The sequence below is a fragment of the Ochlerotatus camptorhynchus genome, unplaced genomic scaffold (genome assembly GCF_037179485.1).
Source record: "Ochlerotatus camptorhynchus isolate MF236.1 unplaced genomic scaffold, CSIRO-AGI_Acam_v1.1 ptg000406l, whole genome shotgun sequence".
NCBI classification, from domain to species: Eukaryota; Metazoa; Arthropoda; class Insecta; order Diptera; family Culicidae; genus Ochlerotatus; species Ochlerotatus camptorhynchus.
The window spans coordinates 3149102-3172207 of NW_027040892.1; the positions used below are offsets into that span (position 1 = coordinate 3149102).

A 23106-nucleotide genomic window follows, 5' to 3' on the forward strand; every position below is an offset into this window, starting at 1 on the left:
TTATTTGCAGCAGACTGCAGAAAAGTTTAGATATTTTCTCTTCTTATTTACAAAAATGGCAGATTTCTCCCAACGCTTCCAAAACTCAACTTATAATATTTCCACACAAGCCTAGAGCTTCGTTTTTGAAACCTAGTAGTAGTCACATAGTCACTATGAACGGAGTTCCAATTTCCTGGTCAAACCAAGTGAAATATCTTGGATTAATACTTGACCAAAAATTAACTTTTAAAGATCACACTGAGGGCATTCAAGCTAAATGTAAGATATATATAAAATGTTTGTATCCTCTTAAAAACAGGAAATCCAAACTTTGCCTGACGAATAAACTTCTAATATTTAAACAAGTTTTTAGACCGGCCATGCTTTACGCTGTGCCAATATGGTCTAGTTGTTGCACTACCAGGAAAAAAGCACTTCAAAGGATTCAGAACAAAGTTCTGAAAATGATTTTGAAGTTGCCTCCCTGGTACAGTACTACCGATGTATATAGAATTTCGAATGTTGGGGCTTTAGAACAAATGTCCAACAAAATAATTAATAATTTCAGGCAAAAATCGTTGCAATCCTCAACTGCAACGATTAATTCCCTTTATACTTAGATAAGATTTAGTTTTAGTTTGTAGTTTTAAGACATCAATTGTTATACTGACATGCAGGTTTAAAAACCTGTTTAAAATACTGAATTGCCTAGACAGGAACAATGTAAAAATACTTAGATATATTTCATAACAATTAAGGCTGGTAAGTTGCTTTAGGAACTGGAGCACCTAGGTTAAAATGAAATGTAATTTATTTTGAATTTGAAACAAATAAAGAGTTAAAAAAAGGAAAGAAGCTCTCCCGTACTATGCTTAATGTTTTCAAATAGTTACTTAGGGGCACACAATATGTCACGTCGCTATAAAAAAAAATCCTGTCGCGTGACAAACCTTTCCTATTCCTCATCCTCAACAAATGTAGTAATCCAAACTTCAAGAGCGTTAGAGAGCGAGAGCATCAAAGCATTCCTAAACGCACATGGCAGCTTTCCGCCTAACACCCTCGCATCGAAACGAAAACGCACGTGGAATCGACTCTCTGTTTTGTTTTGCTTTCTACACATCTGCCGCCGTCAAATTCTAGTCGCAACATCACATCCCTCCGAAGTTACGCTCTCAGAGTTATATTGTCCTCTCTCTCCAAGCAACCCGAACAAAAACTGGACTCTTTTCCCGGCATGGGTGCAAAAACAGAGAGTTTTTCTCGATTTCCACTTTTACAAGGATTCTTTCCGCGCCGCGTCGGTCGGGAGAGAGCATGCGATAATTGCGTTGGTTGATGATGATGATGGTGATGATGCAACATGCTTCTTCCGGTTTTTATGCTCGCGCCGAGTTTTTCCCGAACATACTCACTTCGTAGCAGCAGTTTTTCGCACTCGGGGATCCTTTTTACTTTTGATGTAGGACGTTTTTCTACTCAGTAGCAGTTTGGACTTTTCTCGGCTTACAGCTCCTCGGTTTGGCTTCCGGAGCCCGGTTTGGAATCTATTGTCTTGTGGATGTGCTTGTGCTGTGGCAGTTTAGTGGATTTGTAGACCTGCCTGTCCGTCAGCCTTTGTTAGAGTCGCAGTGGTCAGTGCTCTGGAATTTGATACCGGCGTCATTTTTTTTTTCGTTTGTTTGTTGGCTTGAGATCAACTGACATTTGGAGGATTACACTTTGAGGTGTGCTTCTGTGTCTGGGTTTCGTGTGGATCGTTGCCGTACGTAAAAAAAAGTGTCAAACAATTTGGGATATTAAACATCAGCCGAAAAACGAGTATCTTTGTCGGTGCCCGAGCGATGAATGACGTCTGAAAAAAAAGAAACGTGGAATTTAAATTTGGCGAAATATATAAAGCGTTAATCCGCTGCCCGTCCCGGATGAGTTGGTGATTTTTGGCCTTGCCAGTTAGTGATGTGAGTTGACAACGACGCTTCCGTTGTAGTGGCTGGGAAATTTTACTCTGTAATTGAAAAGTCCGATGTGCGACGGTGCTCCGATATGTGGTGAATGAAGGAGAGAATTTAAATTAAAAAAGGATTAAAGGATTAAAACAGTGCATTGGTGCGGAAAATTCGGTGTATGTGCACACAAACCGAATCGTGATATATACTGGAAGCGTGTTTTGGTTGGCGCGAAAGAGCTAAAAGCGCCGGCGGGAGAAGCAGCAAAGTGTAAGTGTGTTGGAAGGATGGAAGGGAGGACGGCGGTAACAGATAATAATTCAGAGCGTAAAAAATTGCAGCACAAAATAATGATGTGAGCTTATTCGGCACACAAAGCCTGGGTACCGATAGCGAGATATGTGGAAAAAAGGCATGAATTCCGTGCATTTCGAAAGTGAAAAATCGGTCACAATAGACCGGTGAATAAGCTACGCGCGAGCGAGCGATCGAGGTGGAATGAACTGCATTGTAGGTATTTATCGGGGGAGGGGGAATGGTGGTTGGATGATGTTTGAATAAATGCTTTCTGAGAGGAAATTCATGATCAAACTGAATTCTGATGAGCATTGCACAAGTTTACCATCAGCCTAGGAAGCTCAAGCATGTTCTGATTAGAGAAGTCAGTATTTTGGCAGCTGTTTTTAAATGTGATGGAATGATCACTAATGTATGTTGTATTAAATGGGTGTTGATAAACTACATGCTCAGATTTGGGTGATTCTACAACACTTCATTGTACAGCTTGATCCATCTGATAACCTAAAAGTGTACTCAGTAAATTTCTGTTACTATGATGTGCATAAATATATACACGTTTTCATTGTGGATCGTGTAAATGTATGAGTAATTTCATGAAATATTCCAAATATTGTATGCAATCGTCCATCTTTGCAAGCAACATTTCTTACAAGATACTAGTTTACGTGAAATGGAAGCTTACATGCATGAATCACCAATAGAATTCAGAGTTTTTTTTTCTGTGCACGGAAAACGTTGCGAATTTCTGTTTAATATCATGATCCAGTCCAACAACATGCAACTTTGTCAACAAAACAAACCATTTCAATGTTGCGAAAATGAATGCCTTAAATGAATATGCGGAGAAGAGCCTACCCTCTGTTCACGAATTGTTAGCAATACGGAGTAAAGATTCCCTCTCTCATAATATAAAACGCTTGATTACTTTGACGGTTTCCTTTGGGAGGATGATATGCCAGATTGTAGCACATAGATTATCAACAGTTTGAAGCTGATTCACGAGATTTATAGATGAAAAAATGCTTGTTTTAATGGTAACGTGAGTGTTTTTTTTTGCATGACCGGACATGAAGTTCCAGACAGGGATTCAGAAATCTCAACTTGTACTGCAGACGTGACCGATTTAGATTCAGAATCTTCCTGAAGAAGATTCCAACGGGGATTCTAGAATTTACTGATGAAGATTCTTGAAGATCGTAACAATAATTGTAGACGTTTTCAACATGGATTCAAGACGTTCTGAACGTAGATTCCATTCGTTCCTGAAGATGATTCCTGTCATTCATGATGGAGGCTTCAGATATTCACGCAAAAGATTTCAGAATCATTGGAATCATTCCATTGAATTCTACTCTTAACAATCTAAGAACGATTCTCATGATTCATTCCGAACTTCCTTTTGGATTTCGTTGAAATGATCAACGGGGTTACCTTAGAATATTATTTGGAAGTTTTCAAATTGTCCGTAGCATTTTCTTATAATTCCCGCATTGCCACCATTGCTGTGGAACTATTCTCATCATTCTGTTTGCTTGGATTTTTTTACAGAATTCCTACGAAGCTATCCCCAGAATTCCTTTGGAACTATACTCATTGAGTTATCTGCGAAAGTCCCTTTGAAATTCGGTGGAGGATATCCATTCTAGTCAGAAATGCCTAGCAATTATTTTTATAATTCACTTGGAGTTCTATTCGCAATTTCCTTAGAATTCTCCATAAAAAATCTTAGAAATCAAATTAGAACTGCTATACACTTCTTCACAAAATTCACCTGGAGTCATCCTCAAAATTACCTTGGAAGTCTCGTTGGCATATTCAGAATCTGCTGGTATTTTTGTTTGGAATGTTTGGAATGAACTTTAAGGCAGAGACGTAGGGAGGGTTTGCTACGCCCCTCGCAAACCATGAAAATGACGCTCCTTTCTAATTGATTAAATCCAGCTTCAGGTTTTAAAATAGATGGGAGGCAAATTATTATTCAATTGATTCACAATTTCACGTTAGAGACTGGGATTTAACATTTTATTATTTTCTTACTTTGATTCCTCGACTTCTAGGTCATCAGGTAGGGGAATCTACTCTCCCTACTAGCTGGTGTTGTTAGATTATGTGAGTGAGCTAGCAGTTGCCACAAATCGTCGATTGAACTGATTGATTTCGAAATCAAATACGTCAATTTGACGTCACGTCAGGAGTTCCCCAGGGTTACGCTTGATTGTTTGTAGACTCCGACTGAGCTGCTCGACTTCAACAGAAAAAGAAAGCTAGCAGTCTCTTCGTCGCATCGATTTTGTCGATTGAAGCTGATATTGTGACGCCCTGATATTTTTCTTGATTTGTTTTCCGTCGATTTTGTTTTCCGTACTCATTACCAATGCTACTGACCCCAGAGAGGCAGCTCCCACACCTGTGGACCCTACATATCGACCCATCAATTATGGAGCGGGGACCAACGGCCTTACTTCCCTGTTGTGCCGCCCTGGTTCAGACATTGTAAAATGGTACATCTTGACCGCAGTTTGATTTTAATCGATAATTAGAACTCTAATTGACATCCCTACGCAAGAAACCAAATTTATATTATTGAAATTAAGTTCAACGAGCTTCACTATGCACAAAAATCAGATTTTGCATCAATGTGATGTTCGTAAAACTATGATTAATAATGGTTCAAACGACCCGGAGGCAACTTGACAAGTTCAGTACATTTCCTGTGTACCCCGAAAATTTGGTGCAGGTGGTTCTGTCAAACTCACAAATTTCAGAAGTGTTATCTGAATAGGGCGAATGCGGAAAAGATGCATAGTAAATAAAATGTTATTTTAAAGTTAATCTTACTGCATATAAAGGGTTATACGGTCAAAATTTGGTCAATATCAACTTGACGTATTTCTTTCAATTTTGCATTTAAAAAACCTGAACACCCCTCATTTTGAAGGTGTGTGTGTGTAGAATGTTGCTCCTATTTTGATTTTGGAATTCACTCTTCAGTTGTCAAAATGCCGTCCAAGCAAGAAGAGCAGCGTATCAAAATTTTGCTCGCGCATCGCGAAAATGCGAGCTACTCGCACGCAAAGTTGGCAAAATCGCTAAAAGTTGCCAAATCAACCGTTACAAATGTAATTAAAGTGTTTGGGGAACGTTTATCGACAGCCAGGAAGTCTGGATCGGGGGGAAATCGAAAACCGGAAGCCGCTGAGACGACAAAGAGAGTTGCCGGTAGTTTCAAGCGAAACCCTAACCTCTCTCTCCGAGATGCCGCAAATAAGCTGGGTGTATCGTCTACAACCGTGCATCGAGCCAAAAAACGAGCCGGACTATCGACTTACAAGAAGGTAGTGTCTCCAAATCGTGATGATAAACAAAATACGACGGCCAAAGCGCGATCCCGGAGGCTGTACACGACGATGCTGACGAAGTTTGACTGCGTGGTAATGGACGACGAAACCTACGTCAAAGCCGACTACAAGCAGCTTCCGGGACAGGAGTTTTATACGGCAAAAGGAAGGGGAAAGGTAGCAGATGTTTTCAAGCACATGAAACTGTCAAAGTTCGCAAAGAAATATCTGGTTTGGCAAGCCATCTGTACCTGTGGCTTGAAAAGCAGCATTTTCATAGCTTCCGGGACTGTCAACCAAGAAATTTACGTGCAAGAGTGTTTGAATAAACGTCTGCTGCCTTTCCTGAAGAAACACGGTTGTTCCGTACTGTTTTGGCCGGATTTGGCATCTTTCCATTACGGTAAAAAGGCCATGGAGTGGTACGCCGCCAACAACGTGCAGGTGGTTCCCAAGGACAAGAACCCTCCCAACACGCCAGAGCTCCGCCCAATTGAGAAATACTGGGCTATTGTCAAGCGGAACCTAAAGAAGACCAAAAAAACTGCTAAGGGCGAGCAGCAGTTCAAGGCAAACTGGCTTTCTGCGGCGAAGAAGGTGGACAAGGTGGCTGTACAAAATCTGATGGCAGGGGTCAAGCGTAAGGCCCGGCAATTCGGATTTGGAAAAGCGGAAACCTAACTGAATATTTTTCCTGAATTTTATACTAATTGAACTTGAAAAAGAAATTTAATTTGATTTTTTAAATAAACGATTTCACCGATTTACACGCGTTTTCCCTTGACCTAATTTTGACCGTATCACCCTTTACATAATCTGTTTAAGAATCTCTTTTTGTGTAGGCACGTATTCTTTGAGCAGAACAAAACCAAAAGCTTAAACATATGATTTGTAAAACGAAAATATGTGATTGCCATCGAATGAATCGAAACAAATGAGAATTGAGCGAGGATATTTTCGATCTTTTTGACGCTTCTGCTATTGTCGTTCTTATGAACAAAGAAAGAATGGTTTTGCAGCCAGTAAGAACGTACTAACTCAAACAAAGTGACAGACGACTTAGTTGCGAAAAAATCAATTAAAATAATGTGGTTCGCTGTAATAGAATTTTCTTAGAAGCTGGTGCCATCAGCCACCAGATGGGCTTGTATTTTTGTTTTGATTTGAACAAAGTTGATTTTGTGTGCAATGATCTTTGACAGTGTGCAAAGAGTAAATCATTTTGTAATTTTTTTATGCATTTCAGTTTTGAGTAGAGTGAAAGAAATAGAACGAAAACATTCTAGTACATTTGATGAAAATGCTAGTACAATAGTAGTGTTGCAATGTGGTACACTGAAAAATTGCAATAGCAGATTCGTCACCAAAGTTTTTGAGCCGCTCCGTCTGTCAATTCGTTTGTGGTACTAATTATATGCAGCTAGTACTGCAAAATATACAATTTGAGGTAATAACTGAAAAGAGTACAACGTTAGTACCGGTGGAAACTAACGATTTTAAATTGGCTCAATACTTGACTAGCCTGTTGGTTCCAAGTACATCAATAAGTGAACCCTATTCTAGTAGGAATTCTAGTACTACACTTTGTGTTTTACAGATAAAATGAGGGGTTCGTGGATTTTGCCTTGTTTCTAGGGGTTCATCTATTAGCGTGGGACCAAAGAGAGTACCAGAGCTGAGCCAAAAAGTTGAGCATGTTTCTTCGGGACCTTCTGGTCTTAGAGTTACCTCTTTGGTACAATGGTGTACTTTGTATATCTGTCGAAAGCCTCAAATGCATTTAAGCTTAATATGTGATATATTATCAATGTTGACTAAATTTTCAATTTCTTGCGACAACGGATCAACGACCATTCCATATGCAAAAATCGTCAGAACTTAAATTTAGATGATATTCTAGAAAATTATGGTTAACCACTTTATTTCTTATTATCACTGTATTTTTAAGAGTTCTACCCAAAACTGTGTAACTAAATGACTGAACATAAAAACTGATAGCCTCATCTGTTTCTTGAAGCTTCAAGTTAGGTGGGGAACAATGTTAATTATACGGACGGGTGTAACAAAAGACTATTTCTAAAATTTATTCATTTTAGAAGCTCATTATGAATACCTTCTTTTTTTTGTGAGGCACTTATTTTAATTTATTCGATTTATTTCTTCATTTTCTAATGGACATAAGAAATGTAAGTGTTCACACAGCAAACCTGCTACTCACCGCGAATAAGAATCAATTTTGTATTTGTTTACCCCGTAATAGTAAGATGGGGAAGTACAATCCTTTTATTTATACGGCTTTTTATTGCAAGTCTTCATCGCACAATTATGCTCAGAAACATTATTCTCAAGGCTTATAATATTCGAGAGCAAAATATAATAGAAGTAATTAAAGTATTTTTATTTACATTCGATTACATAAGAAAGACCTCCATCAATCTGTTTCAATTTGTTTGGATTTATTTCATTTCACCATGAAAATCATAAATACGCTCTTTTCATGTGGCATTCTTGCTTGTTGTTTGACACCAACACATGGTGAAACAAAAAGTTGGTTTCCCATAGAGAAAAACCGTTGCGCCGGTGAAGCGCAGTCCCTTTGTTTATGATCTGTGGCGACATCTACTATTTGCAAGTGCGTACGTGAAACTTATGTTATCTGTCACCTTGCCGGGGACTTGGGTTCAAATTCAAGTTTCTAGTCGTCAATAAGTGCTATTTTATTCACTGAATATGAGAAAGCAAAGTGAAAATTTGCCATTTTGGCGTAAACGCCACTATGTTTTCACACGGCAGAAATATATAAAAGAGTAAGAGGTTGTATCCAAGACGCGACTGAAGATTTGACGTTGCTCGGTATCAATATTCGGTGACTGTGTTAGGGAAACCACTTTTTCCCATCTCGGAAACGCCTCGTTTTCTGATGACAAAATTACGCATTTTCGTGATTTTTACGCACGGAATTTTTGGTTTATTCAGTAGATAATAAAAAAAAGCAAACATTTGTTGGAGGAATTTGTTGCTAAAATTTTTCTTTGGCGAGGTATTTGCCTTGAATCATATAAATTCGAGTTTTTTTTTTGTCTTTGTAGCGTCAAAATTCTTCTGGTTAGTTGGCAAGGTCATGTGGTATTGGGTCATTGCGAGAATTTGTATGTACTACTTCAATACTGGTACGCATTTGGCCACAAAATTTTGGTTGCTTGATACATTATCAAAGAGTTTTGGGAGTGATGTTGCAAGGCGAGCGATTGTTCAATGAAAATTAACTCTTAAACAAAAATAATTTATGGTGGTCCTGATGTCGTGATGGTTGAGTGTAGAGTGTTCAACACGGATGAGGCAGGTGAGCTTGGCATAGACGTCCCTAAACGGCTAACGACGAGCAACTGAATCCGATCAGTAGCGGTGCGGATTCTTCGGTGGATCGAGGACTCTTGCGGGCAGCCTTTCGTTGTGTACTGGAGAAATATGTACAATATCACGCGCCGAAAGCACTGCTGTTGCTGATCACGACGGGACACCACCACTCACCATACCGTTTGGCAGGATGGAATTTGATTTTGAAATCTGTGTAAGGGATAGCGCTTTTTGCAGGAAATCGATAATAATTTTGATCACCATTGCAACAGTTGGACACATGTGCAATTTTCAATAGTGATAAAGTTTTCATTTAAACAGATTTGTAGAAATATGCCCAATCGATTTATAATCCATCCACTATTGACAGAGTTATACGTAGTCAAAACCTGAACACTTTTCAAAACGCAGTCAATTTTAGTTTTTTTTTTCAAAGTGCACTCCCAATATGAAAGACGAAATCATACGTCAAAATAATTTCAGACTCGACCTTTTCCGATTTGCATGAAACTTCAAATACTTGCTTTTTGATTCGGACATTTTGAATCACGCAAAATACTTTTAAATTGCGCATTCAATATATTTCAGCAAATCATAATTCGTAAGCTTCACTTCCAATCGAATTAACTTCTGAGACAAAGTTTTAGGAAACATTAATTGCTTTGTGGACAAATAAACGCGGTAAAACATTAAAAAAGGGGTTTGAAACTAAGATAACGAAAAATTACCCTCTTAATTTTTTTATGAACATTTTTCCATTCAAAAATTATTGAAAAATTGTTTTTTTTTTTTTCTTTTTCTTTATTTAACGTCGGTCTCTGTTCCGCTATCTAGTGCCAATCACCGACGGACACCGATTACCATCCATTGACGGCAACCGAATGTGCAGGAAGGCAGCTTCCACACCTGCGTAGAATATCGCACCCATTCAACACAGATGGGCCGGGACCAACGGCTTTACTTCCCTTCCGAAGGAAGACGTGACCAGAGATTTTTATGCCTCAGAAAAATTCCACCGACCTCAGCTGGGATTGAACCCAGACCCATTGGGGTGTTGTATTGAAAATTGTATTTTCTGTTAAAATTTCAAGTTGATTGCAAAATTATAAAAAAATAATAGTACAACGACTTTTGATCAATTTTTTGTACTCTATTTTCGAATATTCACAGACCAAATAGGATACAAAAAAAACAAGCATCTTTTGCAAAAGTTCGGCTAAATTGGATCTTGTAATTTTTTTAAGGAGTCTTTAACATTTTTTGATAAATTGTAGCATTAAAACGTCACTTCTGATCGAAAGAACGACCGAGGCAAATTAAAGTTAATCTGGGAAATATATTTTCTTTTTTTTTTTATTGTGAACGATTCTCTTCGTCGACTTTCTCTTTGGTTTACCATGGCAACTTAAACAAATTTAAAATTTAAAAGCTCGCTAAGCTCGCTGCACAGAGTTGGTTGGAAATGCTAACATGAAGCTTTAGTGATTTATTAGCTAGATAATGATCTTTAGAAGAGGGTAGTTGGATCGTTCCGTTAGAGTACGGCAGTATGAAAATTGAATAGAAGTTGAAAATGAGCGAAGGGCCATTAATGCGACAGTTTTTTGAAGATAGACGCACATCTTTTACCTAACCCGTACGATGTACGCGGAGACTTGAAGTATGTCTCCAAGTCTACAGGCAAAAAATGTGCGTCCCTAGTTTGCTCATAAACTGGAATAGTTCTAGCGACTATTTTTTAGTATTGTGACCGAACATCAGTATTTTGATTTGGGGTTGCTTTGATAATCCTCGTTGAATGAAGAAAATGCCTGAAACTCAAATAATTTAGTATTTAAAATATGCAACTTTGAATGAGTATATAATGATAATGAGTATATAATCAGAAAACATCAACAGTAATAAGAATACAAATAGGTGATAAACAAGAAAATTGAATTTTAATATGTTTGTAAAATATGTAACACATACAATATAAAAACTATATACCATATCGAATAAAATGCCCATAGCTACAATATGGAACCAATATTTCCATTCGAAAAAGGCGCAGAGAGTAAATTTAATCATTGTATTATACTATCAAAGTTACCGGCATTATCAAAGATACCCCGTTTTATGGTACAAGAATTTCGACTAGAATGGGGTACGTTAATCGATTTGCTTGGGACCAATAGGCTAGTCAAGTAGTAAGCCAGGCTCGAGAATTATTGACAAAGGTAACAGGAATTTGGGCTTTATAAAAAAGCTGCCAACGGGTTTCATGATCCATACTGCCTTCGATCACAGTATAACGCTCTAGTTTGTTCGGTTCTGGAAGCTGCTTCAAACGTATGGAGCCCGTATGCACAGACCTAGATCAACAGGATTGAAGCAATCCAATCCCGGTCTATTACATTTGCGCTGAGATATCTTCCTTGGCGTAACCCTGCCTGCTTACCGCCGTACAAAGATTGCTGTAGGTTGCTCGGAATGGAAACGCTTCAATAACGATGGGACTCCGTTAGAGCTTTGTTTGTTGCTAAGCTGCCACTTGGAGACGCAGATTCATTTCAAATTCTTGGACAGGTTAATCTGAACGTGCCAGCAGTTCGATCGTGCCAGCAGTAAGATCGAGAGAATTTTTGAAATTTTGTTTTAGGAGAACGGACTACGGACATAATGAGCCGGTTCAAGCTATTTGTCGGGAACAGTGCTGATAAAAATCATTTCTTCTACACTCAACTTAGCTGAAAATGAAGACAACGCTAACAGATAGACCAAATTGAATTTTGACATAACAACATCCTTTGGATCAAGGCAACCTCTGAGTATCGAAGTCAACATTTGTCCATTCGTGGCTGAATATTCATTATCGCCTTTGTTGTTGTCAATATTAATATTCATCTTCATCTTGGTGGGGATGATTTTGAGGATCTATTGCAAAATGATTATTTTCATTTTAAACAAATATAGCGCAGTGGAACGTGTTGTGTTGGTTTTTACACAACACAGATCGATGGAAAATTATTGCTTTATGCTGAATTGATAAACAATTATAACGGAATTTAAAGGAAATAAACCAACACGCTCAAAACTCTTCATAAAGGGATTCCGTCATGAGGTTCCACAAATTTAAAAGATTGGAATATGTTTAAATGAAAAGTTTACAAAAAATGCTATCTTCTATGTAGTTTTCTCACAGTGGACAATTCAAAAATAACATTAATCATTGAATAACAACTTTTGGATAACTTTTTGTTCAAACCTTTTTATGAATAATTTTACACCATGTTTTAGATTTTCAAAAGATTTATAAACAAAAACAAAATATGTATTCCAAACATTGTATCGAAATTCTTGTTGATTTTTGTTATATTTTTTTTTTTCTTCGAAGATGTTTTATAAGCTTTTTTGATGAAAAATAGTCATAGAATCCAGAGCAGGTGGCTTTTTTCCCTTTATATTAGAAAAAAACTTTCAGCCGTAGGCTGGTTGGTCTCTTTTGGTGGCTCTGGTGTATCATTTTTTGTTTCTCAAGTTTAAAAATGTTTTGAGATTTTTTGCTCAAAATTACATGATTTTTTTTTATCGTGTATATTTTTCCTGAAGAGCAATTATTTTTCCAACAACTTTGTATCAGACATAATTTTGACTAGATGTGATGAAACGAATTATGATCTGTGGAAAAATATCAAATAAGTGGAAAATTACCACATAGTGGCTTACGAGATTCAAGATGGTCGAATTTGTGAAGAATTGAAACAATTATGTAAATTTCCATGTAAATGGTAAAGATTGATTAAGTTGAGGGGTCACACACATTATTTTAAATTTGTATGGGAATTGATATGGAAGAAATTAAAATTTCACTTATATCGCTCTTTAATCGGTTCTGGTTTTCCAAATGCTGCAAAAATAAAGAGCAAACATGTGAAAAGGGAATACAAGATTTTTGTAAACATATCTTCTTATGCTCTTTTCTCGCTACCCATACCATCAACATCACTCGGCAAGGTAAACTTTCCCCTTCCCGATGATGTTGTTGGTTTGCGTGGGCAACCCTTGATATACAAAAAGCTTGTATGCCCTTTCCACATGTGATTCTTGTAATGAATATGTGGTTGCTATGACAATGTTGTTGTTACGGTTAGTTTGGCAGCAGTTCGAGAAAGATATTAATGTGAAAAAATTACAAAATTGATAGTTGATTATGTGAAAGACAACAACATCAATTTTATCACATTAACAACAGGCTTGTTAATCGTTGTCTTGGCAACCACATATTAATTTAATTCAGTGTTTGGAATACTAGAACCAAAGATAAAGCTATGTAAGTGGAATTCAATAATGTCTCATAGTTATTCGCCAAAATATCCACATAAACTTCAAACCATTTGCGCAACTTCTAAACATTCATCAATTTTTACCATTTTTTTTGCACAAACTCATATTTTGGGGTTTTGAATCAAACTGTAGGGTGGCAGGTGGCCTATAAGAAATCTGACATTTTTCAGCACCCTAAGGGGTATTGGCAAATGTCCATGGTCCACACAAATAAAAACAAAATTTTAAATGGATGCTTGTTAGCTCTGGGGAAGGGGAAGGGTATCTAAATGCTCTCAAAACTGTCCAAGCCATTAACATTTTCAAATAAGTGAAATTAGGACACGACAATTATTGCATACAATTTGCTTTACAATTTAGCATTTTTCCGAGCCACATCTAAAGATGTGTTCCAATCCCAATTGCCAGCTAAATTTATCTCGTGGTTAAAAGTCACTTTACAACTTGGCAAATGGGACTCAGCCTTAATATGTCAAGTTTAAAATTAATCTTAATGGTTGCTGCAAAGACGTCAGCATCACGTTTAATCGGTATGACTTCTGGATGGCAAAGTTTGTGTCAGCGAAAACGCGAAGTGAAGGGATTCATTCCATGAAACTTAGATATTAGACTGAATTACTTTAATAAGACAGGAGCTTTCCAATAATTTACTTTCACAATCCGAGTTGAGCTCTGAGCTGTTTTGAAAATTTAAGAGATTACTTTTTATAAATTTCCTGAAAAGCAGCATGTAATTCGGCAGCCGCAGGTACCTACTAACGAACTAGGAAAAATTGTCAATTGTTGAGGGCTGGATTGGATTTTTGTCCGCCCATGCATCAGCTGGCACTTTCATTCTTTATTGGCCTACGTGTCCATGTGCCGATTTCCGCATCGTAGACAATGTATGCCAACTGAACTGAACACACAGTAGCACATTTTACATCCATCGTTTCGCTTTGAACTCCACGAGAGCGAATGTGAGTGTGTATTTGTGAGTGAGTGTGTGTGTGTGTGCGTATATATGCGGGAATGTGCGCTGAAATTCCACAGGACTTGCTGGGTTGAAACATCCAAACTCGCAGCTGCATGGCACGGTATGGTTACATGCCACCTCTGGACGGAACATGGAGCTGTGTGTCCGTTCAATTTCGAAAACCGAACGATGTGTCACAGATCGAACAAACTGCTTCCAATTTTGTTGTCAACTTTTTTTTTGTCTTTGTTCGGTGCAATTAAAAGCATTTCGAGGTAGGCGATGGGTGGCAATAGGAATGTTTTAGGTGAATCAATATTTTGATAGCGTCAAAAGGTTCAGACATATAAAATTTGAAACCAGCCTCCGCTGGGGATTGAGAAAATTAAACAGTTCAAACATTATTTTTCAAAGATCCTCAGAAAGAACCACCGTTTGAAGAAGCAATTTTCAATTTCACTTCTATCGATCAGCTGTACAAGGCCTACTGTTGTTGGAGGAAGGAAGCGTAAAAGTTCGGTCATGCCCGATATTCGGATGGTCTCAGTTGGCCTGGCCAGGATGCTTCACCATGACTGGCTGGCTGGCGAGAACGACTTCCATTACAAAAAGTCGCTTGTGGAATAGAAACGACTGACTGTGCGTGTTTCTGGTGGCGTGTTTGGTTAGCAATTGTGAAGAGAACGCATTCAACGGCCAATAGAAGAGTGGGAGGCAGGCAATGATGGATTCAACGGAAGATTGTAAGCTCGGTGAAAGAGCGAAAATCAAACTCTCACATAGAGAAAGGAAGTGAACCGAAAGGATTTTCATCTACTTTTGCTTTTCGAATAGTCAACGATAGTGTATATGCCATGATTTTCATTGGACGCTGTATCTTAGTTCTGCAGTGACTTTTTGGATTAAAAGTTACCATCTCTACGACTCGTATATTTTCGGAAACACAATCAATCATACCACTCAACAAGCGCCCAAAATCCCACCTGCGAACGAGTAAACATGTCAATAAATAACCCATCAAGCACTACAACTACCGTCCAATGCCAATCGTAAACTCTAAGCTACAAAAACATCTCAAGTGGATGCTTTGTTCTTCTGTCTTCCCAGTCCCAATTTACCCTTATCAACCGAAAAGGATCCCACCGGAGGATCTTCGCTCCGGTCCAAGACGGAAAAACAACAATCCCATAACTCATTTCCGAACTTTTAATCCATCCTGGCACCCAACAGCGAGTATACACCTACAAAGAATCAACTTCTCGGGAACTTGAGCCCAGACTGAAAGCTGATCCCAGTTGTCCTTTTTTTTCATCGCAACCTTTCACCGCCTAACAGAGACAACAACAAGCGGAAAAACTACTTTCGTGGTTTGTTTTTCCCACAGCCATAAATGGCTTTCCCGAATATTTATGCCGGTTGTCCTTCTTTTTTTTTGACGACCGGCACTTTCAAAGACGCAAGAAAATGTTGGCTATCCTAGGTCTGACTGACGAACTGCTTCACACGCTCGCTGGATCATCCCAAGCCTATTGGGGAGAAAATGTTTATCATCGAAGATAATCGCCAACAAGTGGTGTCCAAGTTTGCGTAGCCCCAAGGGGAATAAACAAAAATAGCACCCTCGCTAGCCGTCAGTTTGCGACCAGCCCTGCCCCCCACACAAGGTCGTTAGCAGCTTTGTTTACGCCACGCTTGCCTCTGCTATTAAAGCATTGTTGTCGACATGCTGTTGCTGAACTAATATTGATCCAATCTCGAAAGTCATAATTCAACTTTTATGAGCATCCCGGTGGTGGTTTCGAATTGTTTCACGATTAGGATGCTTCGGCGGTAGGGTTGCTAGTACTAATTGGAAGAGTTTTGAGGTTCAGAGGAATTTGAATAAATTCTATGGAATGCTCATGGAAAGTCATAGGAAGATTTTTGATTATTTAAGCTCTATCTAAGGAAGGTCAGATAGCTGGAATAAGTTTAAATAAGATTTGAGCAAACTCGCTATGAGATTTTCAAGGTAATATTTAGGGAACTTTCAGGTGAAGTAAAAAGTTCCCCTAAAGAAGTTTTCCACAATTGCTTGCTCAAAGGCTATATGGAACTGAGTTAGCTCTTTGCCTTTCTCGTACACCGTGTTGTACCGAAAGGCTATAAAATCACATGAAAAATATATTTTCGATCAGAGGCCCGGAGGGTTCTCTGGGCACAGTTATATTACAACCTGATATCATTTAAATAACTAGTCTTGTTATTCCAGATATAATTTTGTTTTCAGTTGTTAACGCCGTACTAATTTAGTTATCAACCTTGAATAATTTGTTTATCTGCTTTACGAACAAGGCAAGGTTAGTTCATAACTCTCAATATTAGTATAATGATAAAAAAAAATCAGCAATGCTAATCATATTTCAGTTATCAGCGTGAGGCTTTATTATCAAATCGATAACATACCCAGGTAGCAATTTGATGCTTAACAAGTGCTGATTAATTGTTTTCAATTCAGCCTTAGATTGAATAATTGCTGTACATAGACCACCGTAAACCTTTGTCCAGCTTTTAAACATCTAAATCTGGTGATTTTAATCAGCCTAAAGCTCAACAGTAATATACATTATAAGCTTTTTAAGGCATTAAATAACAGTCTTTTCCAACCCTTGTTCAGCCTTCTAGTTTTATTTCAAAAATAATAATGGAAGACCGCTTCATATCTTATGCATTTATATCGAACTGCTTTAACTTGTTACTGACTAATTGGATTAACATATTTATATTGTTAATATAAGACTAAAATTACCTTTGCATTTCGGGATTCGAACCGGCAGTCGCTGATTCATAGACGTCAACCATACCTACTGAACCATTTAGGCATATGTGTGGTAAAAGGTATGATCAATAACTTGAAGCACGTCAAATTTAAGTTGAATAACAGCAACCGGAAGAGTATTATACAGCAATGCAGCATTGTAAGCAGGGCTCTACAATTTCGAAGCTCTAAAATGAACTCGTGTTTTGTTTCTCTCATACATACGTGTTCGACGCTTCATTTCTATTACGCCTAGCTAGACTATCAGCAAGAAACGAAAATAAAAAAGAAGGACGCTTGGAAGGAAAGGCTGGCTGTGGAACTTCTCGTCGTTGCTTTGCTCATCGCTTTCAATGTAAATAACGTCGATTTTCTAGTTAAACGAACTTCATTATGGCTTTCAGCCCCCTTTCACGAACACTCTATCGCCGCTCTTTCAATTTGTTTAAAATGCGTTATGTCCCGTTTTCGATCATTTTTTTAGATAAATATATGGATGGAAGATAAATTAGAAATATGACGTGTAATCTTCAAGTGTTTTGACGTGAGAAATGCTTTAAATGTGTTATTTCATTTTCCGTCATATACGTCATGAAACCTCTGTTGATGTGTTTCATGAAAGAGAAAACTATCAAAGTCGAGCGCTCTTTCGCTCATCCATTTCGACGAAGCTTGAAAGGAAGACCAATGGAGCGACGGGAGAAAGAGAGACAAGCGATTGAACATTTGTTTGTGCACGCCGACTGAGGTTCTAGAATGCTGCGAAGCTGTTCGACTTTAACAGAAAAAGAAAGCCAGCAGTCTCTTCGTCGCATCGATTTGGTCGATTGAAGCTGATATTGTGACGCCCTGATTGTAAGCAACAAACTGGTGAGAGGAATGCCATTTTAAAGTGCACTTAACACAATGTGGACACAAGCACGCGATTTATTTTGATGGTCATTTGGATGCTATTTTAGTGCCATAATTGAGTAATATTTTTGGAATGCGGTCTGAAAATTCAGTATAGTATAAAGTGGTGAACAGTCAAAAAACAGAAGTGCAAATGTTAATACTTCCGACGTCCTCGCAGACCACTTCTACCTGGAGCTGTTACTAAAAATTTCCTTTTCCTTGTCTCTACTGCTGCCACTGTCTGTAATTAGAAAGGTAGGCAGTGAATTTAGTAGAACTAAAATGCCGGACATGAAACGAGTGACACAGACACTGATGACATTTAACAAATCAAGCTATTAAAATATGTATAACGCATTGCTGATTTGTGGAGTTGTGTTAAACTTAAATAAGACTTGTTCAATCTTTGGATCAGCTTACCTATTGAGGTTGGATTATGGGGATACAATTCGCTTCATGCACTACTAATCAACTATATATTCAGCCTGATGTTAACCAGCTTTGTACACCTTAAATCAACCAATAGTCAGCTTCTGTTCTTAATGTTCAGCTTGTATTGTTACTTGGGTAATTTGAAATTGGTTGAAACAAACTGCTTTGATTACAGCATTTGGCATCAAGACGTTTCAATGATATCAAAATTAGTTGGTTTCATATGGCGAAAGCTCTGAAAAACGTAAAGAGGTAGCAATGATGATTTTTTTTTCTTACGAAGGACTACGTCTTTGTGGACTATACTAGGGTGCAAATAAAAAAAAATGTGTTACGGAATAGTGTTAGTTTTTGAATGCCTATATCACGGTCATGTTTGGATGAATTTCAATTTTAATTGCACTATTTGATTCAGATTGGATGTAAGATTTGTTTAGTTTAGAGATCATAGTTGTCTTTCATAGTAACAATTGAAAATTGATCAAACGAGCCAATTTTGCTAGGTTATAAAAGTGCGCACAAGTATGTTTTGTGTCATTCTGTGAGCGGATATGACGAAGGAAGTAAAACATACTGTTAGACGCTATTGAAGGTCGACTTGAATGACTCGTTCCAATACCGAAATTTCCACCTAATTAAAGGATACCAGCAAAGATGTTCAGATGACTAAGGCCTATTAAAAGGAAGCCAGTTCAGTCGTGCAGCACAATTTGGCTACGTATTGTTTGCTTTAAATTAACGTCAGTGGTGAAGTCGTAAGCGTGATTGCCTCTCACCCCAGCAGGCCTGGGTTCAATCCCAGTCGGCGCCGCCAGGATTTTCTGGTCCCCGGTTCATGAGCTGATGAGTCGATAGGTAGGGTTCAGGTGTGGCAACTGCCTCCCTGACGTCGGTAGCATTGGTGCTCAGCACGGAAAACAAATCAAGGGAAAAAAATATCGTCTTCATTCGATAGAAGATTGTGTTTGTTGGTAAATTGCCCCAGATGGATAATGCGTCGGTTTCATGCGATATTGACACAACTCATAATATACAGTTTTCCGACAAATCGGTTAAAAGCTTACAAAATTTAAACTCCATACACATTTAAATTATATTGCCGAGATTGGCACCGCGGATTAGCAAGGTACACCAAAAACGAATCTTACTCAGAGAGTGAGTCACTTTTAATCATTCGTATGGATAAATTTCTAAAAGTCTAGGATAAAGGGTGTCCCATTGAGTCGCCTAGTTTAAGATCAAGAGCACATTGCTCTCCAAACCTTGTGTTCACGATCCCTACCCTGCCATCCATTTTTTACAATTTGTTACCCTTAACCTCGAGATAGCCGCGAGTAATCGGCCCCCGCTTTACTAACGTTAGTTTTAAGTAATTTTGTTATCTAAACAATGAATATCGGTTCCGCAAAGCTACAGCAAATGAGCCTGGAAAAATAAACGAATTATTAAAAAAAAGGTGTCCCACATCAAATTGCACCACGGAAAAAAACGCTGTACCTAGTTCACCGATCCTTTTCAAACTTTCAGAAAATTTATTTATTTATTTATTGACAACAGGTAAAATATTCACTCAATGACAATATACTTACTAACTAGACAAATAAACATAAAATACTCTTGAAATTGCACTTATTTCTAAAACGGTAAACATTGAAGTCAAATACATTGTAGCATCTGTTAAAGATGCGACACATCTTCCGCATAGGCTCATTCCTTCCGTAGTTGTTCGTGAAAGGCGGTTGTTCAGGAAAGCATGCGATCGTAGATTACGGCGGCGGTTATTGATGTCGATACTACTCAGCAGTGTAGAACAATCAACGTTTCCCTGAAGAAGATCACCGACGAAGCTCGCTATTTCTACGTTACGTCTCGCATCCAAAAGTTCTAAGTTGATAAGCATACAACGGGTTTTATAGCTAGGCAGATTTCCAGGGTCATTCCAGCGAAAATGCCTTAAAGCATACCGGATGTACTTCCGTTGAATAGCTTCAATACGCATGGTTTCATTTTGGTAGTATGGAGACCACACGACCGTCGAATACTCCAAAATAGGTCGCACCAACGAGCAGTATAATGCTCTTAGGCAGTATACATCTTTGATTTTTTTTGGCAAAGCGGAATATGAACCCGAGTTGTGAGGAAGCTTTGGATACTACGTATGCAACATAATCCTTGAAGGTGAGCTTGGAGTCGATCAGTACTCCCAGATCCTTGATAGTCGATTCACGTTTCAAAGTTATGCCCGTCAGGGTTTAGTCATGGTGAAGAAGCGAACGCTTGTGGTCAAAGTGACATTCAGTGGCATACACACGGCGAATGAGAACGACCCAAATTTGAGTTTGGTCAACTAATAAATCGCATAAAGTGCAGGAACTCAGCGATGAGTAAATTTGCCTCATGTTTTCCCAGGTTTTTCCAGGATTTTCCAGGGAAAAAAATCCCGAATTTGAGAATAGTAAAGATTGGATTCACCCAGTATTAGTACTACTCCAAGACTGAATAAAATTTTAGTAAATTTCCTCATTTTCTGGCAGATTTTTTAGGTTTTCCACAGGAAACCAGACGAATTTACTCATCGCTGAGTTCCTACTCCAAGACTGAATAAAATTTTAGTAAATTTCCTCATTTTCCGGCAGATTTTTTAGGTTTTCCACAGGAAACCATGAGACAAATTTACTCATCGCTGAGTTCCTGCACTTTTGGCGATTATGAGTGAACTAAACTCAAATTTGGGTCGTTCTCATTCGCCGTGCAATTAATACGACACCACTCAGCGAAGACTTCCAATTGTTGCTGCAAGAATATGGCATCACTAGGTTCTTTTATCACGAAGTAGAGTTTCAAGTCGTCCGCATACGATAGTTTAAGGCATTTCAGGATGGTATTGTCATTAAGAAACAGAAGTGGCTCAAGATGGCTACCTTAGGGAACGCCGGATGTCACGGGGAAGGATGAAGAAACATAGTCTCCAATCTTGACAGACATGCTTCGACCAGTCAGTTAGGAGTAGAGCCAAGTAAGCAGGCCATCGTGAACACCTATCCTGTCGTACTTCGCCAACGCAATGTGATGTTACATTTAGTCAAATGCTGCGGATAGGTCAGTGTAGATGGCATCTACTTGATGGCCACGTTCTACTTCATGAATGATGAACGAAGTGAACGTAACTAAATTGGTCGTCGTGGAACGCTTAGGCTTGAAGCCATGCTGATCCGTCGAGATACACTGTGCAAAACTTTGAACCAATTTTTCAAGTATAATCAACTCAAAAAGATTGGAGGTAGCACTTAACGAGCCACTTGCAGCCTTTCTTGTGGATTGGGTACACGAAAGACTCTTTCCAGCAAGCTGGGAAAACCTCAGACATTAAGAAGAGATTGAAAACGTTGGCTAGAGATGTCACGAGAGCGTTCAGGCAGCATTTGAGGACTAACGACGGTACGCCATCTGGACCGGAACCCGTTGAAGTTTTTAGCTGCTTCCCATTTCACTGGTGATAGAAAATGGATGGCTGGAGAAGGTTGAGGGAAAGACGTTACTAGACGCAGCAATTACATCCTGAGTGCTGAGTCGTTCGTCGTTGAAAACACTACTGAATTGTGTGTGAAACAAGTCGGCTATACCCACGATAGAGTCCACTTCCACTACGCCGTTCGTCATACTGGAGGGTAGTCCGCTTTCCTTTCTTTGGGCATTCACATGGCGCCAAAAGTTCTTAGGATTTGATTTCAGACGACGCTGAAGCTGGTCTTGCTGTACATGGTACAGTTGGTTGTTGAGTCACTTGTAATCCATGTTCGCTTTAGACTAACATGCTTTCGTGGAACCGAACTGATTTGCTGTGCTTACGAAGAGCAGCCCTTTTAATTTTTTTCAATCGCTTAAGCTCTAAATTCGACAAGGCAGGTTTAACAGGTTCGCGACTAATTCGCTTAGGTACGAATTGATCGATTGCGTACAAAAGAATGTTGGATATCGTCGATGCCGTGAGATTAGAATCACAGTCACGCAGTGCCTCTTCCCAGTCGACATTTGAGAGAAAATTATTCATTTAGCTGAAGTTGGCTTCACCAAAGCTATACAGGACGCTCTCTACAGTGTCTTTGAAATTACGGTTAACGTTGAGCTTTATGCTCACCAGCAGAGGAGGATGATGTCTACAGTTTTTAACAAGCACGGAGGGGGCTGATATGATGGAACAATCAGTGCACATATCCTCATTTACAAAACAGGGATCGAGCATGCGGTTGTTATGGTTTGGAAGTTCATTCATCTGTGAGAGTCTTGCAGTCCAATAGGCATCCAGCAAATTACATGATGCCTGACCAATCGACGAACAAGATGCACAAGGAAAGTGAAATCCACGAGCATTGCGCTTCCAGCACAATTAATCATTTTGTCAAGCTCCTGCATTCATGTTCCATCAGATGTCACTGCTGTTGTTTGCGGTGACATCTATCAGAAACTACACACAATCTATTTTCCTATAATTGTTCACAGAGGACATTGCAGTGCAAAACATGTCTGGTACCTCTACAAATGCATTTAGATTATTGTTCGAAGTCCCTTTTTACACATTCTGCACACAAAATAGCTCACCCCTCACAGAATTTCCCGCAGATTTTTATGTATGGGGCGGGGCATAAATGATCTTTTGCGCAGAATATGTAAAACAGGAGGGATTTCAAATGTTAAAGTTAATGCATATGTAGAGGTACCAGACATGTTTTGTAGTGACAGGCACTCTATTGTAAAATCTGTGAAAGGGAAATCACA

At 38.7% G+C, this 23106-nt stretch overlaps 1 protein-coding gene across 2 annotated transcripts in view; it reads left to right on the plus strand.

The window, feature by feature from the left end:
* The first annotated feature begins 1477 nt into the window (after positions 1-1477).
* The window catches only part of LOC135710939 (lachesin-like), a 280940-nt gene continuing 259311 nt past the window's right edge, over positions 1478-23106 (plus strand). For both annotated transcript variants that reach the window (XM_065233662.1, XM_065233663.1), the window contains exon 1: positions 1478-2201. The gene's annotated coding sequence lies outside the window, so the exon portion shown is untranslated. The remainder of the gene's footprint in view (positions 2202-23106) is intronic.